This window comes from Schistocerca nitens, chromosome 8, assembly GCF_023898315.1.
Source record: "Schistocerca nitens isolate TAMUIC-IGC-003100 chromosome 8, iqSchNite1.1, whole genome shotgun sequence".
In the NCBI taxonomy this organism is placed as follows: Eukaryota; Metazoa; Arthropoda; class Insecta; order Orthoptera; family Acrididae; genus Schistocerca; species Schistocerca nitens.
Genome location: NC_064621.1, coordinates 629,004,643 through 629,024,294, shown reverse-complemented (window position 1 = coordinate 629,024,294; position 19,652 = coordinate 629,004,643).

The following is a 19,652-nucleotide window of genomic DNA, read 5'->3' as shown; positions in this document are numbered from 1 at the left end:
GTCCGTTGAAGCGGTTGGCAGCGGACGGTTCGGGACAGCTTTTTGCGGGTGCTGCGCCAGGTCCTCTCCAGACATCGCAGTTTATTAGAAGTGGTTCGTGATATGTTGTACCATTTACTTGTTAAATTCTACTTGATGTGTTGGTCAGTCACTCATCAGCTTCCTCGTCTGTCTCTCGTCCGCATTTGTTAGGCAGTGTCTGTCTGTCTGTCGGTCTGCCGTACGTTAACAGCTGCCTCTGTCATGTTTGTCGAATTTATTGCTTAAGGTGTAAAGGCCGAATACCTGAAATATGTTTTTATCTTGCCTATCATCTTGAGAGGTGGTATACGTGTAACGTAGAGCATGTTTGTACATTTTATGTAAGACTGCATTTCATGGGTTTTTATTACAATGGTCATTTTAGTACATAAAGTCGCCACCCTTCCACCGTAAGAGTTCTTTTAACAACAAGTTGCACTTTCGGTGGCAAATAATTTTCAATGTGAGTGTTTTGTACCATTTCCATCCCTCTTACGGGGTGCCTAGTTCATGTGTTTGTGTGAGTTGTTAAAATTTTAGTTTAAAGTAATCTGGTGTGTTCCAGATTTGCACCAGTGTAGTCTTTCAGAGATTGTTGTGAGCGGTAGTTATTTCTGCCTCTGAATAAATTGTAACTTGATATTTACAGGGTGCTTTCTGATTATAATTTGAAATCTGTTTAAAAAAAACGGGGGCTTTTAGGAATAAAATTTCCATTTATTGAAAAAAAATAATTATTTTCATCAGTTACCCACTGGCAACTACTTCCACGATCACATAGTGTGATTAAATGTGTTAATGTCCTTGATGGATCGCTAGTAAATAAAGTAAACTCTTAAGGAAAGGTTTTGAAAGTAAATTCACGGTTCAGTACAACCAGCGGTAATTTTTCTTGCCTGGTGGCCGCTAGCGCCCCAACTACTTGCCCTGAGGGTTAGTCTATGTAACGGCAGTGTACGTCTCCTCGCCTTGCCGCTGCTGTCCGGTAAGGCGTGTAATTTTGACAGCTTCCTTGATTTACGGTGGTTGGCGACTCTTCTACTCCGGTGGTAGCGATTCCTTTCTCGTTCCGGGCACTCTAAACACAGTATTCTGGGGATGTAGTGCAGACCGCCGATTCCGGCTTTGGCGTATTGTTCCATCGTTGCATTTGGTTTATCTGACGTCAGGTAGCTTCAGCAAGATTATCATTAGTCAATCGTTAGACTTCCACTAGTCTGAGTTACAATCTTGTGAAGCGAATGCAACTCTAGGCTGCCTATCTCATAGCTGGCGGAAGTGTTTGTTGCCGGACCTTCTCAGAGGTCGATTCCTGGAGCACCGTCTGTGGCACCTCGGTTCTTGTAAGAAATGTGTGGTCTAAAAGGAGGTCTATGTAAAACATTCTCGGCATTCTTGCCGAGTCAGTTCTGGATGAAATCCTGAGCTTTCGGCAATTACCTCCATCGTTATCGTCAGGAGAAACTGACTGTCTTCACTGCTGCTGCGGTAGCCTTTTTTACAGCCCGTGGACGGCTTCTGATTGGTCGGCTTATGATTGGTCGGCGATTACGTAAGGCTGTCGCAGGGTGTGGCGCCACCGCTTCCGTTGGAACGTAAACCTCGGAAGGAACATCTCTGCTGCTTCTCTGTATCAAGCGCTCGTTTCCATACACAGCTCAGATGGTATCCGCTGTCGCGGTTAAAGTTCTTTTGGCTCATTCTTATTTCAACAGCCTCCTTAATAACAGAATCCCAGTACGTGGAGGCACGCGACAGAATTTTTGTTTCATCGAACAATATTTTATGTTTGTTCGTGAGGCTGTGCTCCGCAGTTGCCTATTTCTCCAGTTCTCTATTTCTATAGAAATCAAATATTTCTTTAAATTAGCTCCTGGAAAGAAGTTTGGCCTTTGCGAATGCGCTAAACCTAGTGTTCATCGAACTGTTGGGCCGTTGGCCGTTGACTCCGTAGCTAACGAGTTTGATATGGCCCATCTCTTGGCCCAGCAGGCTTCTCAGTTACGCGATTTGTTGCACAGTTTTCCCCAGCTCCTTAGTGATAACCTGGGTGTCACTAACGTTCTTAATTATCATATCCGTCTGTCCGACAATATTCCGGTTAGGCAGTCCCCATACCGCCTCTCACCCCGTAAGCTTAAATACTGAAAGCTAAGATATCTCAGATGCACCAGCAAGGAGTGATTGGGCCTTCTACACCTGCTTATGCTCCCCAAATATTTCTTGTGCCTAAAGATCAGGGGCGTGATTTCAGTGGTTGAGTACCTCCGTTTAAACGCTAAGGTTGTCTTGAATCGGTACCCCTACCTGATCTGCATAATTCTTTTACTTGGTTTGCCGGCGCTAATTGGTTTACGGTCCCTAATTTGAATCACGCCTATTATCAGATTCCTTTGCTGAAGAATGTAAATATGTTACCGCATTTTGTACTGATAGGAAGTTGTTTGAGCTAGCCGTTCTGGTCGAGCGGTTCTAGGCGCTTCAGTCCGGAACCGCGCTGCTGCTACGGTCACAGGTTCGAATCCTGCCTCGGGCATGGATGTGTGTGATGTTCTTAGGTTAGTTAGGTTTAAGTAGTTCTAAGTCTAGGGGACAGATGACCTCAGCTGTTGAGTCCCATAGTGCTTGGAGCCATTTATTTGAAGTTCGACAGAGTTCCTTTTCGACTAGCAACTGGAGCAGCTGTGTTTACTCGTTTGTTGGATAATATCCTTGGAGGCTTGAAGTTACTCGGTGTGTGTAATTATTTGGACGACTTGGTTATCTATAGTTGTTCGTTTGAGGATCATTTGGAGCATATTCAGCAAGTTCTTTTGAGATTACAGGGAGCCGGGCGGACCGTTAAGCCCAGTAAGATGACTCTAGACAAGCAGCAGGTATTTTCCTTAGGTCATATAGTGTCGGGTCAGAGTGTTCGCACTGACCAAGAGCGAACTAAATCCTTACGGGCTTTGCCTCCACCTACTGATAAGCGGGTAATTGCTAAATTCATAGGCACGGCAAATTATTTTAGGCGTTTCGTTCCCAATTTTGTTCAGTTACGCCGGGAGGGCGCGCGTTTTGAATGGGGACCCGCCCAGGAGGCTGCCTTTGAACAAATTGAGGCAGCGATAGCCAGTTTTCCGGTTCTTGGGGTATCCGATTTTAATAAAAGGTTCTGTTGTTCAAACTGGCGCTTCTAATGCTAGTATTTCAGCTGTTCTCCTCCAGGAGTTTGAGGGGCAGAGACAGCCATTAGCCTATGCGTCTCGTCGGTTAACTGATGCCGAACTCAAGTACCCAGCCTACGAGTGCGAGGCTTTCGCCGTTTTATTTGCATTATAGAAGTACCGCTTCTACCTTGAACATCGGGTTTTCCAATTAGAACCCGACAATCGGGCTTTGAGCTGAGTGTTGGCTAGGCCGCGTAAAACTGGCCGTATTGCCAGGTGGGCAGTACGCATTTCGACATTTCAGTTTGATGTTAAATATGTGAGGGGCTCTGAAAATATCCTTCCGGATGTCCTCAGCCGGATGTTCGCCGAAACTGCACCTAGTGAGAAAAACCAGAAGGTAGAGGGAGACAGTCTTAATTGCTTAATTGTATGGTGTTGGGTGGAATTCCCCTCTTGTTTGAAGATGTGGCTCAGCATCAGGATCAGGAGCCTGTTTGGGCCCCCATTAAGCTACGTGTGTTGGCAGGAGAGCTGTAGGACGAGTATGTTGTTAGGAGTGGTACTCTCTGTAAGAGGGAGGACCAGGCTGAGCAGAGCAGGATCTGTTTGCCTGTAGCTTTGGTGCTCCCGGTTTCTCGTTATTTTCGTGATTCGTTGGTGGCTGGCCATTTTGGTACTTATAAGACTCTCCAAGAAATCAAGGAGCAGTTAACTTGGACCTCCATGGACCGACATGTGACAGAGATCATATCCCAATGCCGCTTGTGTGATACAGCGAAACCCAAGAATGCGCTTTAGCACGATTTGTTGAGTTCTGAACGATAGTCCTGTCCTAAGCACAAGCCCTATATTGATTATTTAGGATCTTTACCTGGTACTAAGAAGGGTCATCTATATGTACTAGTTATTATGGATGCGTTCTCCGGATTTACTTGGATCCTTCCGAGCCGTAACACAACTATTAATCATTTAACTAATGTCTTTAGTGATTTTGGCCCACCCAAGTAGGTTGTTAGCGATAATGCTCCTGATTTTCTTTCGGCTCCTTTCGAGGCCTTCTGTTTTAAGAACGGTGTCAGGCACCCCGTACTATTTATCATCAGAAAACCCCTCTAAATGGGACTCCAGTCTTTCCTGACTTAGTTTCGCCTTTAATGCCGCCAGTCACGTAGAGTTGCCAGCTACGCCCGCCTCCTTGATCCTTTTCTATCCGGTTAATTCCTCTCTTTCGAGCTTGTGGGTAGTTCAAGACCTTATTCCAGTCGACAGTAGTTCTTGTGTTATCAAGGAAAACTGGAACCCGGCCAGGCGTAATATACTCAGAGCCCATAATAAACAAGCTGAGCACTGTAATCGAGAAACCTTTTAGGGCAGCCCAGGGGATCAAGTTTATGTCCGCAATTTCCTGGAGAAGGAGGTGCAAGGCGGGAATCTGAGTAAAGTTTTTCTGGGGCCTTGCACTATCGTGTGTTTCTTAGGCCCGGTAAACTTGTTGGTCAGGGATAACAGTTCAAGTAAGCAGTATCAGGTTCACCTTAGTTAAGTTCAGGTAGCTCAGGGACCCCCTCCGTGTGTTAAGGTTAAGGGAGGGTGATTGAGCCGTGGCTGGCTCATGCTATGCGTTGGATTAAACCTTGCTTGCTGTTCTGTGTTTAGTCTCCCATGGTTATCGCGAATATGCTGTTATCCTCTCTTTCCACCGGGTGGCAGCAGTGGTGTGTGTCGATATTCGCACCTTGGACTATCTTTGGCCTGGCGCTTATAGTTTCCGGCTAGGCTGTGTGCGGGCATTTGTCAGTTGGCGTGGAGCAGCGAGGAAATCTCCTTGGCACATATTTTGGCCAGACCCGCTGGCGGCCTCTATGCAGTGTCGGAGTGTGTGGTGCTGTTCCCATTGCTACAAGGTTGTAGTCATGGGACCCTGGACATGAAAGTTGAGTTTTGAATTACTTTACCAGCAAGTCACGACTGTTCACATTTTGTCGTTTGGAGTTCATTGTCTGCTGTTGGGATATTCCCGTGAGCAACAACGTGTGTTTTCAAGTTGACAAATTTTTGCCACTCTCCGGTGGAATTTAACTGTACCTGGTTATTTTAATTGAAGAGAACCAGCGGAATTTTCTGCCTTGTGGCCCTCAATGTTCCGGTTACCTGCCCTGGCCGTTGACGCAAATTCAGCCAGTGTATTTTCCTCATTGTGTTGTCGCTGTCCACCATGGTGTGTAGATTGACAGCCCAATGCAAAATTGGTTGTGGGCGCCAATACCTTCTACGTTGCTCCATTGAACTCCCTATTGTGTGCTGGTCGGGTGAAGCAGAGGTCATCTTGTCGTTGAGTCCACTGACTGTCTGTCAGTTGGGTTGTCGTCGGATCGACAATGGTTGGGCTGACTGCCTGTCTCAACTAAGCGAGCATTAGTGTTTGAATTCCAGGCTGACCCTCGGAACTTCTGAGCGCCCTTGAGTGTACTGCCTTCTCTTGTTTGGTCTTGTTGTTTGTACTTGTATGGCTTCCAGCCGATTTTTAGATTAAGGATGTTTTGCCCTTAATGCGACAGATGCTTTGGGCCTTCAGCTTAATTTAAGAACTGTTTCACGTAAAGCCTTTGGGATTTCTAAAATTAATGTTATTGAGTCTTAAGTGTTGGGCCTTCAGCCGATTTTGAATTTAAGTTGTTTGCTCTTAAAGTGTCAAATTCTTTGGACCTTCAGCTTAATTAAGGAAATGTTTAAAAATTTTACATTTCCGATTTTGGTTGAGCTTTAAGTTATTGGCTTTCAGCCGTTTTTAAATTAAAGTGGTCTTGCCCTTATGGCATGAGATTGTACGGCGCATTCAGCTGCTAATTAACTTGCAAAACTAAAGCTGTTTTTTTTTTATTTTTTTTTTAAGGCAAAGTTTTCTTGGCTCTTGTGATGTTGGATCAAATAAAAGGTTGTATGTTCGGATGCAAGTGACAGCCGCTTCTTTTGGCCCCTTTCAACAACTTAAACTACCTGTCCTGTCCTGCAGGTTTAGCAGGGCGTCTCACTGGTAGCAGAGCGTGGTTGTGCTTGTGCTTGCCATTCTAATTGCTGTCAGTTTCACTCTTGTTTCGTTTGTGTTCTGTGGCACCATATTGATTAGGCTGTTACTTGCTTCAGGTGCTTATCGTAATGGCAGTCAGACAGTGTCCGGGGATCGGCCGGCTGAGAAAGAACCACCTTGTTTACGAGATGGCAATAAGGCGCCAACCGGTTGAGGGCAGTGTTCCAGAATTGGTAACCCATTTGCGCGCTGCCGTTCTTCAGCTGGTTGACGTCACGCCGACGGTGGGGGGTGAGCCAGGAGCGGCAATTGAATTTTTGTTTGAGATTATTACAGGCTTTGAGGACACTATTTGTCTTTTGGAGGGAACCCAAACGAGTGACAGTCAGCTGGATAGGGTGTTGGCACAGTTAATGCATTTAACTAATCGGACAGCGGATTTAAGCACGTTAGATTTGGAAGATCATCACAAAAAATTAACCATTGAGTTGGGAACTTTGGTGAGCGCATTACAGTTTAAGCTTATGCGTTTGGAGTTGGATGGGAGGAAGGCTGAAGATAGGGACTTGCGCTGTCAGGGAGAGACTGAGAGCCAGCACGAGGATGGTATTGTTACATCCTCTATAGAGTCAGATGCTGTGTTTGCCAAGTTGCCTAATCCTATGGCCTATTTCTTCCGAGATATTACTGAATTTGTTGTGGAGCGACTTGATCAGGTGGAAAAATTATTGTGGTTATTGGTTCGCCTTTCGTGTTCCGCACCAAGTAATATTATCGTTGTTGTACCCATAAGCCAGAGGCGACTTGCAGAACCTCCTCTCGCGAGCCATGGTGGAAGGGTTCTCCTTGCAGCAATTAAGGGAGCTCGTAATTAGGCAAAGGTTGACACACCGGGGTTCGCAAACAGCTTGTGTTCAACCTCGTGCACCCAGAGCCAACAGATGATGCCGGGTTGGGCCGCGAACTCGGGATCGAGCTTTCAGACACTCGCGTACTCAGGTGGTCGCTCCCTCATCACTCCCCTTGCCTTACGCTTGTTCTTGGGTAGGTCGCGAGCCTATTTGTGCTCTTACGGATTCTAGTAGTTCCTTTTCATTATTGAGCTTCGAGTGGTTTTTGGAATTTGGGCATCTCATGAAACTTACGTCAGTCCCTTCGCCATTACAGAGATGTCAGATGGCCAATGGCCAGGTGTTGCCTCTGTATGGTTGGGTCCGGGGTAGTATATCGGTCGGCGATTTTACCTGGCCTATGTCTTTAGCCTTGGTTAAGGAACTTCCTGTTAATCTAATTTTGTGGTGTGATCTCATCCATAAAGATGGATTTAACTTGTTTTGCTCTTAAAGTGTCTAATTCTTTGGGCCTTCAGCCAAATTAAGGAACTGTTTTAAGATAAGGCTTTTCCTTTTAAATTTCTGATTTTGGTTGAGCTTTAAGTTATTGGCTTTCAGCCGTTTTTTAAATTAAAGTGGTCTTGCCCTTAAGGCATGAGATTATACGGCGCATTCAGCCACTAATCAAGTTCCAAAACTAAATTTCTGTGTTTTTTTTTTAAATTGTTGGCTTCTGTAATGTTTGGTCAAATAAATGGTTGTATATTCGAGTGTAACTAACAGCCGCTTATTTTGGCCCCTTTCCACAACATAAACTACCTGTCCTGTCCTGTCCTGTGGGTTTAGCATAACGTCTCATCAGGTGAGCAGATAAATTAAAGAACGGGGAGGTTCTCCACAGACTCGATGACGAAAGCAATATTGGAAAATACTATCAATAAGAAGAAAGAGGATGATAGGACATGTGTTAAGACATCAGGGAATGACTTCCATGATACTAGAGGGGGCTGTAGAGGCGAAAAATGGTAGGAGAAGACAAGACTGGAATACAACCAAGAAATAACTGAGGACATTGGATGCAGGTGCTACATCTACATCCACGTCTACATTCATACTCCGCAAGCCACCCAACGATGTGTGGCGGAGGGCACCTTACGTGCCACTGTCATTACCTCCCCTTTCCTGTTCCAGTCGCGTATGGTTCGCGGGAAGAACGACTGTCTGAAAGCCTCCGTGCGCGCTCTAATCTCTCTAATTTTACATTCGTGATCTCCTCGGGAGGTATAAGTAGGGGGAAGCAATATACTCGATACCTCATCCAGAAACGCACCCTCTCGAAACCTGGCGAGCAAGCTACACCGCGATGCAGAGCGCCTCTCTTGCAGAGTCTGCCACTTGAGTTTATTAAACATCTCCGTAACGCTATCACGGTTACCAAATAACCCTGTGACGAAACGCGCCGCTCTTCTTTGGATCTTCTCTATCTCCTCCGTCAACCCGATCTGGTACGGATCCCACACTGATGAGCAATACTCAAGTATAGGTCGAACGAGTGTTTTGTAAGCCACCTCCTTTGTTGCTGGACTACATTTTCTAAGCACTCTCCCAATGAATCTCAACCTGGTACCCGCCTTACCAACAATTAATTTTATATGATCATTCCACTTCAAATCGTGCCGCACGCATACTCCCAGATATTTTACAGAAGTAACTGCTACCAGTGTTTGTTCCGCTATCATGAAGAATGCAGAAGGGATGAGCAAGTGTTGGCGGGTTGTATTTAGCCAGTGGGAGACTGATCATAAGATAAAAAAAAAGTATCTACTGCAACAACTGTCTCTCTGTAGACGGTAGTTACCATCAGTCCATCAGTATTCTCCAGTAAAATTCTGTTCCTGAACATAAAAATCCGACATTTTGTGACCGCTTTAATTGACAATTAAGTTCCTGAACAACACTTTCCAGCAGAGATCGTACGGATACTTAGTGTCCTGATGTACTAACTGGCATTGCCACACTCGATGATCCACTGTATATCCACAGCTGTCGGGGTCTATCTTTGCAGGGCCATGTTTCGATTCCAGGTGACGTACACACAGTGTGACGTATGAGACCCATGAGCTTCCAGATGCCATGCAATTAACTTATCTTTTACCGGAAATAACTGAAGGCTTTCATGCATAGTTTGGCAGTTCACTTTTGCGTTTGAAAAACATACAGTTTACACTGATTTACATAAAAGTAAAGTAGTATTTTATGAGGCTCTGGAAGAACTTAATCGCTTACGGGCAACACTCTATATATTTTTTAAATAAATAAAACTAACATTATGCAGCCTGCCCAGCTAGCCGCGCGGTCTAACGCGCTGCTTCCCGAGCGGGAAGGCGTGCCTGTCCCCGGCACGAATCCGCCCATCGGATTAGTGGCGAGGTCTGGTGTGCCAGCCAGCCTGTGGATGGTTTTCAAGGCGGTTTTCCATCTGCCTCGGCGAATGCCGGCTGGTTCCCCTTATTCCGCCTCAGTTATTACTATGTCGGTGATTGCTGCCCAAAAATTCTCTCCACGTACTCGTATACAATAATTACTCTATCATGCAAACATTGGGGTTACACTCGTCTGGTATGAAACGTTCCCGGGGAGGGCGGAAGGGGAGGGGGAGGGGGTGTCCACAGGTGGTCAAACCGCACAATAACCCTGGGTTCGATGTGGGGCGGCGGTGGGGTGGGTGGACTGCTGTGGCCTGGTTTGGAACACTGCGGGCTATGGCGGGCAAAAGCCTGCGCGTCGTTTCCAGGTCCACAGTTCAATGCACACACAATACACACACAACCTTATATAAGTAAGTCTACACATAAAAGAAGTCCCAATTACTGGAAAGAGTTCTATAATAATATTTTCTTAAAGCTTTTAAACGCATTGCCAGTCATGGAGTACGATAAGTTCAAATGCGTGTTTTAAATTGTTTTAATAATTCGGTGAAGAATTCGTAATAGCCTTCTGAGGAAGACTCGTACTTCACGCCATCTCGAGCGCTGAGTACAATCTCTCATCAATAGAATCCAGACACCCTTGTGTAGTGCGGAATTTACCGCAAGTCGCTGAGAGAGGCGCACCCACCAGTTTAAGAGAAGTTGTGTTGTAGGTGGAGAAGCAGCAAAAACAGAATGTGTTGGTGAGGACAGCTTAGTGACTTCTAACGTGCAACACTCACTGGATGTCTCTCGCGTAAGAAATCTGTTAAAGACGTTCAAACCTTGTAAAGCTGTCCTAGTCGACGGTTGGTGGTGCGACTGTGACGTGGAAACCTGGAGGAACAACCACCGCTAAACCAAGACTAGCCAGACATCGCTTACGGGTGGCCAGAGCTCGTCGACCATTGCGGAGGTCGGTTGTGAAAAATGGCATACAGTCAGCGGAAGAAATCTCTAACGAGTTCCAAAGTACCACCAGAAGTCCAGCTACCACAATGATTGTGGGGTATGATGGTCGAGCAGCTCCTCGTAAGCCACACACAGCCAGTGCTAAGCGACGCTTTACGTGCTGTAAACAGAGACACACTGAACAGTGGATGACTGAAAACGACTGAGCCTGTAGCAATCCGGTGGAAGGGTTTGGGGTGGCGAATGTTTGGAGAACGTTGCGTGTAGTGATATTTAGTGCCAACAGTGAAGCACACAAGAGGAGCTTTTCATGCTTAGGGTGCGTCCTACACTTAAGAAAATTCTATACTGCGTACATTAGAGAAACAGTTTAGAGGCGGTGACTGTTGATATCAGCTTGACAGTGTACCTTCTCATGAAGCGGTATCTGTGAGACAATGTTTTGTGAACTATAACACTCCTGAAGTGCACTCACCTACCTACTTTAACACAAAGGAACACCAAGGGGATGAGTTAGAACGCCGATATCGGCCCATACCTCAGTGGCCTAGGCACCACCTTATATGTTTTCCGTTCTTGAATACAGACATTAAGACAAATCACTGAAAGTTTCTTGAGTAGAGTTCAAGCCGTCAGAAAGGTGAACGGTGCACACGCCCCGTATTAGTGTCCAATGGTAGTTGTCCAGATACTTATTTTTTATATACTGTAGTGTAATGTACACTCCTGGAAATTGAAATAAGAACACCGTGAATTCATTGTCCCAGGAAGGGGAAACTTTGTTGACACATTCCTGGGGTCAGATACATCACATGATCACACTGACAGAACCACAGGCACATAGACACAGGCAACAGAGCATGCACAATGTCGGCACTAGTACAGTGTATATCCACCTTTCGCAGCAATGCAGGCTGCTATTCTCCCATGGAGACGATCGTAGAGATGCTGGATGTAGTCCTGTGGAACGGCTTGCCATGCCATTTCCACCTGGCGCCTCAGTTGGACCAGCGTTCGTGCCGGACGTGCAGACCGCGTGAGAAGACGCTTCATCCAGTCCCAAACATGCTCAATGGGGGACAGATCCGGAGATCTTGCTGGCCAGGGTAGTTGACTTACACCTTCTAGAGCACGTTGGGTGGCACGGGATACATGCGGACGTGCATTGTCCTGTTGGAACAGCAAGTTCCCTTGCCGGTCTAGGAATGGTAGAACGATGGGTTCGATGACGGTTTGGATGTACCGTGCACTATTCAGTGTCCCCTCGACGATCACCAGTGGTGTACGGCCAGTGTAGGAGATCGCTCCCCACACCATGATGCCGGGTGTTGGCCCTATGTGCCTCGGTCGTATGCAGTCCTGATTGTGGCGCTCACCTGCACGGCGCCAAACACGCATACGACCATCATTGGCACCAAGGCAGAAGCGACTCTCATCGCTGAAGACGACACGTCTCCATTCGTCCCTCCATTCACGCCTGTCGCGACACCACTGGAGGCGGGCTGCACGATGTTGGGGCGTGAGCGGAAGACGGCCTAACGGTGTGCGGGACCGTAGCCCAGCTGCATGGAGACGGTTGCGAATGGTCCTCGCCGATACCCAAGGAGCAACAGTGTCCCTAATTTGCTGGGAAGTAGCGGTGCGGTCCCCTACGGCACTGCGTAGGATCCTACGGTCTTGGCGTGCATCTGTGCGTCGCTGCGGTCCGGTCCCAGGTCGACGGGCACGTGCACCTTCCGCCGACCACTGGCGACAACATCGATGTACTGTGGAGACCTCACGCCCCACGTGTTGAGCAATTCGGCGGTACGTCCACCCGGCCTCCCGCATGCCCACTATACGCCCTCGCTCAAAGTCCGTCAACTGCACATACGGTTCACGTCCACGCTGTCGCGGCATGCTACCAGTGCTGCGCAGCTAGCGCCATTCGACGGCCAACACCGCGGTTCCTGGTGTGTCCGCTGTGCCGTGCGTGTGATCATTGCTTGTACAGCCCTCTCGCAGTGTCCGGAGCAAGTATGGTGGGTCTGACACACCGGTGTCAATGTCTTCTTTTTTCCATTTCCAGGAGTGTATTATAGACAGTGCTGTTTCCTTCTACCTGCACTCAATTCATGGCATTGGAGCACTAAGCGGATTGCTTGGCCCTGTGCCGAATATATCTGCCATGCTAGCAGTGACGACGTTTTTTTCACTACATTTCTTCCGTCGCCAAGACACACTATGTGATCAAAAGTATCCAGACACCCCCAAAAACGTACGTTTTTCGTATTAAGTGCATTGAGCTACCACCTACTGCCAGGTACTCCATATCAGGGACCTCAGTAGTCATTAGACATTCTGAGAGAGCAGAATGGGGCAATCCGCGGAACTCACGGACTTCAAACGTGGTCAGGTGACTGGATGTCACTTGTGTCATACGTCTGTGCGTCAGATTTCCACACTCCTAAACATCCCTAAGTCCACTGTTTCCGATGTGATAGTGTAGCGGAAACGTAAAGGGACACGTACAGCACAAAAGCGTTCCGTCCGACCACATCTGTTGACTGACAGAGACCGCCGACAGTTGAAGTGGGCCGTAATGTGTATTAGGCAGACATCTATCCAGACCATCACACAGGAATTCCAAACTGCATCAGGATCCACTGTAAGTACTATGACAGTTAGGCGGGCCGCGCGGGATTAGCCGAGCGGTCAGAGGCGCTGCAGTCATGGACTGTGCGGCTAGTCCCGGCGGAGGTTCGAGTCCTCCCTCGGGCGTGGGTGTGTGTGTTTGTCCTTAGAATAATTTAGGTTAAGTAGTGTGTAAGCTTAGGGACTGATGACCTTTGCGCTTCCATAAGATTTCACACACAGTTAAACATTTTTCTCAGTTAGGCGGGAGGTGAGAAGACTTGGATTTCATGGTCGAGCGGCTGCTCATAAGCCACACATCACGCCGGTGAATGCCAAATGACGCCTCGGTTGGTGTAAGTTGCGTAAACATTGGACGATTCAACAGTGGATAAACGTTGTGTGCAGTGACGAATCACGGTACACAACGTGGTGATCCGATGGCAGGGTGTGGGTATGGCGAATGCCCGGTGAACGTCGTCTGCCAACGTGTGTAGTGCCAACAGTAAAATTCGGAGGCGGTGGTGTTGTGGTGTGGTCGTGTGTTTCATGGAGGGTGCTTGTACCCCTTGTTGTTTTGCGTGGTACTATCACAGCACAGGCCTACATTGATGTTTTAAGCACTTTCTTGCTTCCCACACTTGAAGAGCAATTCGGGGCAGAACATGTTTGGGATGTTTTGGAACGCCGAATTCCTGTCAGGCCTCACCGACCGACATCGATACCTCTCCTCAGTCAGCACTCCGTGGAGAATGGGCTGCCATTCCCCAAGAAACCTTCCAGCACAAGATTGAATGTATGCCTGCGAGAGTGGAAGTTGTCATCAACGCTAAGGGTGGCCCAACACCATACTGAATTCCAGCATTACCGATGGAGGGCGCCACGAACTTGTAAGTCATTTGCAGCTAGGTGTCCGGATACATTTGATCACATGCTGTATATTGAGCACATAGCCTCTAAAAGATATAGTCACAATCAATCTCTTTGCTCGTACCCTTTCAACGTATGGATTATGGTAATAGTAAAACCGTAATGATGTTATCATTGCCTTCTCATTAATAATTACATGCCCGCGCTTTCTGTAACTTATTCTGCATGGAACGTCCTAAATCGCCTATTTACACCCATTATACGGTGTTTCTGAATTTTATTCCCTTAGGAAGACATTGATGAAGCTAGAAGCCCATTAGTATTTGTTGCTGTTACCATACATAGTACTGTATAGAATCATAATGGAATTATAAGTTCTGTTCTAGTGCTTGGAAAAAATAATTAATTAAGGAGGTTCCACTTACTTCCAAGAACATAATTCTTTTTTTGTTTTGATTCATAACCAAAAACGATTTACCACAGTTGTGGCATCTTCAGGGCCTTTCTTCTTTATTGTTTCTGAAATGTAGGACAGAAACTTTATGTAGATTAGGAATATGTTGACATGAGATTTCTTATTGTTTAGTTTATATTGTGTTAGAAACGGACCTCGGGGAAGATCGGTTTGGATTGCGGAGGATGGTAGCAACAAACGAGGCAATACCGGCCCTACAACTTCATGTAGAAGATACATTAAGGAAAGGCCAAACTATGTTTACTGCATTTGTAGACATAGAGAAAGCCTTTGACTATGTTGACTAGAATACTCTTTTCCATATTCTTAAGGTTGCAGGTGTAAAATACAGGGAGCAAAATGCTATTTACCATTTATACAGAAACCAGACACCAGTTATAGGAGTAAAGTGGCACTAAAGGGAAGCAGTGGTTGAGAAAATGAGACAAGGTTGTAGACTATCCTCGATGTTATTCGATCTGTATATTGAGCAAGCAGTAAAGGAAACAAAAGAAATTTTTTTGTAAGAATTAGAGTCCACAGAGAAGAAATAAAAATTTTGAGGTTTCCTGGTGACATTGTAATTCTGTCAGAGACAGCAAAGGACTTGGAAGAACAGTTAAGCGGAATGGACAGTAGGAGGATATAAGATGAACATCAACAAAAGCAAGACGAGGATAATGGAATGTATTCGAATTAAATCAGGTGATGCTGAGGGAATTAGATTAGCAAATGAGACACTTGAAGTAGCAGATGAGTTTTGTTGTTTGGGAAGCAAAACAACTGTTGATGGTCGAAGTAGGGAGGATTTGAAGTGCAGAAGAGAAATTTGCTATCACCGAGTATAGATTTAAGCGTCAGAAAATCCTTTCTTAAAGTATTTGTATGGAGTGTAGCCACGTATGGAAGTGAACCGTGGACGATAAAGAGTTAAGAGAAGAGAATAGAAACTTCTGAAATGTGGTTCTGCAGAATAATTCTGAAGATTACATGGGTAGACGAGGTGCTGAATAGAATTGGGAAGAAGAGAAATTTGTGGTACAAGCTGTCTAAAAGAAGTGATCGGTTGGTAGGACACAGTCCGAGGCATCAAGGGATCACCAATTTAGTGCTGGCGCGAAGCGCGGGGGGTAAAAATCGTAGAGAGAGACGAAGAGATGAATCGGTAAAGAGATCAGAGGTATGTGAGCTGCAGGAGTTACTCGAAGGTCAGCTACAGGTCTGTATTAATGCGACATGTCACCTGCAGTACAGGGAGGTTCGGACAAGGCCTACGTTTAATTGTTGCTTAAAATATGAACTGTAAATTAAATATTCCCGTAATTAGGGGCAAAAGCCGTTCCTTTGCGGCTTATCGTTGCTGTAGCTAACCATTCCTGAGCTGTATGTGATTTTTATTTGTCTGCTAAATGTTTTCTCATAGCCGTAGTCTCGAGAGCAGAATGTTTACTCGTCACTGCAAGGATTCTCACAGCCGTAGTCTCGTGAGCAGAATGTTTACTCGTCACTGCATGGAAACTAACAAACAAGAGAAAGACACACGCGCGAGAGTGCACACACTGCCACAAACAAAATGAAATCGCAAGGAAACAAACTCCGCGGCCGACAGTCAAGAATGAAGTAGTAAAACAACCCACTGTCCACAGCGCAGCTGAAACGTAAATGTGCAGCGACAAGTGCGTGTAAGCCACAACGAGATATTAACATCCCATCAACGATTACGAGAAAACGGAGTAAACACTGTTACAGCACCGTAACAAGCTATGAATAGCAAACCACACCAAACAGTTTCCCAAACAAAAACTGTACGAAATTTAGCAATATACACAGGCCAATTTAAAGAACACTGAAAGTAATAACTGTGGTGAAACATGTTTGGAATTAAACAAAACAAATGTGTCCTAGCAAAAAGGGGGACCGTTGTATGTCTTTGCCATATTTCCAGGTTAGTTTACAGAGACTAGTAACTATGCTTTGTTTGGCAAGGTATGAAACAGAGTAAAACAATTTGTATGTATTGCATTTGTATTGGGTTTCTTGTCACACATTCATTTTCTAAAAAACAGCCCACATATACTTACATACACCTTCCTTATAAAAGCATTAGGAAAATAATCCCAATAGGTGTAGAGGGTTCTCGTCATCTGGACACCAGCCTCCGTCAACTATTCTCCAAGTTCTCGTGGCAGAGACAGATGCACCTCGACTATTTCCCACCACCTTGTTTCTGCCTAGTAGAGAGTACGAAACATTAAAACACGTTGATTAAGAATGTGACACATGAACTTTCTGTACCATTACGCGCTACAACGCACTGGTCAGGCTAAGTACATTATCAGACCAAGGACGACCTGTGCCCACTACATGCATTTTCAAATTGCAGCCCTTTGACCTTTTTCACCTGACATTCTTTCAGTCTTTTCGATTTAAAGCATAGCTTTGATATCACGTTGTCTTCAGTCCTCAGACTGGTTTGATGCAGCTCTCCATGCTACTCTATCCTGTGCAAGATTCTTCATCTCCCAGTACTTACTGCAACCTACATCCTTCTGAATCTGCTTAGTGTATTCATCTCTTGGCCTCCCTCTACGATTTTTACCCTCCACGCTGCCCTCCAATGCTAAATTTGTGATCCCTTGATGCCTCTGAACATGTCCTACCAACCGGTCCCTTCTTCTTGTCAAGTTGTGCCACAAACTCCTCTTCTCCCCAATTCTATTCAATAACTCCTCATTAGTTATGTGATCTACCCATCTAATCTTCAGCATTCTTCTGTAGCACCACATTTCTAAAGGTTCTATTCTCTTCTTGTCCAAACTATTTATCGTCCATGTTTCACTTCCATACATGGCTACACTCCATACAAATACTTTCAGAAACGACTTCCGGACACTTAAATCTATACCCGATGTTAACAAATTTTGTCTTCTTCAGAAACGCTTTCCTTGCCATTGCCAGTCTACATTTTATATCCTCTCTACTTCGACCATCATCAGTTATTTTGCTCCCCAAATAGCAAAACTCGTTTACTACTTTAAGTGTCTCATTTCCTAATCTAATTCCCTCAGCATCACCCGACTTAATTCGACTACATTCCATTATCCCCGTTTTGCTTTTGTTGATGTTCATCTTATATCCTCCTTTCAAGACACTGTCCATTCCGTTCAGCAACTCTTACAAGTCGTTTGCTGTCTCTGACACAATTACAATGTCATCGACGAACCTCAACGTTTTTATTTCTTCTCCATGGATTTTAATACCTACTCCGAATTTTTCTTTTGTTTCCTTTACTGCTTTCTCAGTATACAGACTGAATAACATCGGGGAGAGGCTACAACCCTGTCTCACTCCCTTCCCAACCACTGCTTCCCTTTCATGTCCCTCGACCCTTATAACTGCCATCTGGTTTCTGTACAAATTGTAAATAGCCTTTCGCTCCCTGTATTTTACTCCTGCCACTTTCAGAATTTGACGCAAAATACCCGCCCTATTTATTATTTCCTCACCATGTGTGACACTTATCATAGTCGTAGTACACCTAGATCTGCATCACTGAATATCTTGTGTATTTTTAAAAGTGAAGGTGGGTCCATTCGCAGAAAACCAGTCAATGGTACTTTTAAGAACATAGTTTACCAATTCTTGAGCTGATGCAAGTATGGCTGCATTGATTATAATACTAGTGTCATCTACAAAAAGAACTATTCTTCTTGTCGTATATTATGTGGAAGATCATTTATGTACACTGCTGGCCACAGTAAATGCAACACCAAGAAAGACAAGAGGTAGCACAAAAAAATTTATTTTTTAGATAACATGTTGACGAAGTATCAAATGATTACGTTTACAGACGTCTGTGACATGTGGTTCCTGCCAGAATCAGTAGCCAGAGTAGCCGCCATTGTTGGAGATCACCGCTGCCACACGTCTCGGCATTGAGTCAAAGAGGCGTTGGATGTGTTCCTGGGGTACAGCAGCCCAAGCAGCTTCCACACGTCGCCAAAGATCTTCTGGTGTGGCAGCTGGGGATGTAATCTGGGTCACTCGTTGAGCAACCATGGACCACATGTTTTCTATCGGCGAAAGATCCGGAGAGCGAGCCGGCCAGGGAAGCAATTCAATCTGGTTATTGACGAAGAACCTTTGGACAATGCGTGCCACGTGTGGTCGCGCATTATCCTGTTGAAATATGGCTGTGGCAGAGCCCTGAAGGTAAGGAAGGACAACTGGCTCCAGCACCTCGGATATGTAGCGCCGGCTATTTAAAGTACCGGCAATGCGTACTAGAGGCGTGCGAGAGTAATAGCCAATACCGCCCCATACCATAATACCCGGTGCAAGACCAGTGTGGCGGTGCATAATGCAGCTGTCCAGCATCCTCTCTCCACGGTGTCTCCACACTCGAATCCGACCATCGTGGTGCTGCAGACAGAAGCGTGCCTCGTCAGTAAAGACAACGTCATTCCATTCTGCCGTCCACATCCGTCTGTCGTCACACCATTGGCGACGGAGACGTCTGTGGTTCTACGTCAATGGTAGACGAAGCAATGGACGTCTTGCGGACAGACCACTCTGCTGTAAACGGCGTCGAATGGTACGCACAGACACTGGATGATGCGTTACAGACGCAATGTGCTGTGCTATGGTTGGGGATGTCACTGAGCGATCCGTCATTGACATGCGCACAATTTGCCTATCAGCACGTGCAGTGGTGCACCGAGGTGAATGCGATCGACCACGTCGGTCCGTCGTACGCTCCTGCATCCAACGGTCACATATCCGCATTACAGTTGTTTGGTTTCGTCCAACACGACTAGCGATTTCTCTGCATGATAATCAACAATCTCGGTAAGCCACTATCCTTCCTCTGTCGATCTCGGATACTTGATCAAACGATGTTCGCTGTTGTCTACGAGGCATAACTGATCGTCTTGTGAAACAACCACAAGGTAAACACACGTGCCGAACGTACACTCGTCGAAATCGCCAAGCCTTAAATGGCGCTATGAGGTGGCGCCACAGGCGCGCGTGATGTGCGTCTGCGCTGAAATTCTAATCAGTTGCATATCTCATCGCTGCAAACCCATGGTGTAAATTTCACTTGATTCGGATGCTTCCTTCAGGGTGTTGCATTTACGGTGGCCAGCAGTGTATATGAGGAACAACACATGACCTAAGATTAAGGCTTGGGGAGCGCCATACATGATTTCTGCCCAGTTAGAATAACGTCCCTGGAAGCATTAGTTGAATCACCAAGTAAGACATGTGAATGGGAATTGGTTGGCTATACCATCAATC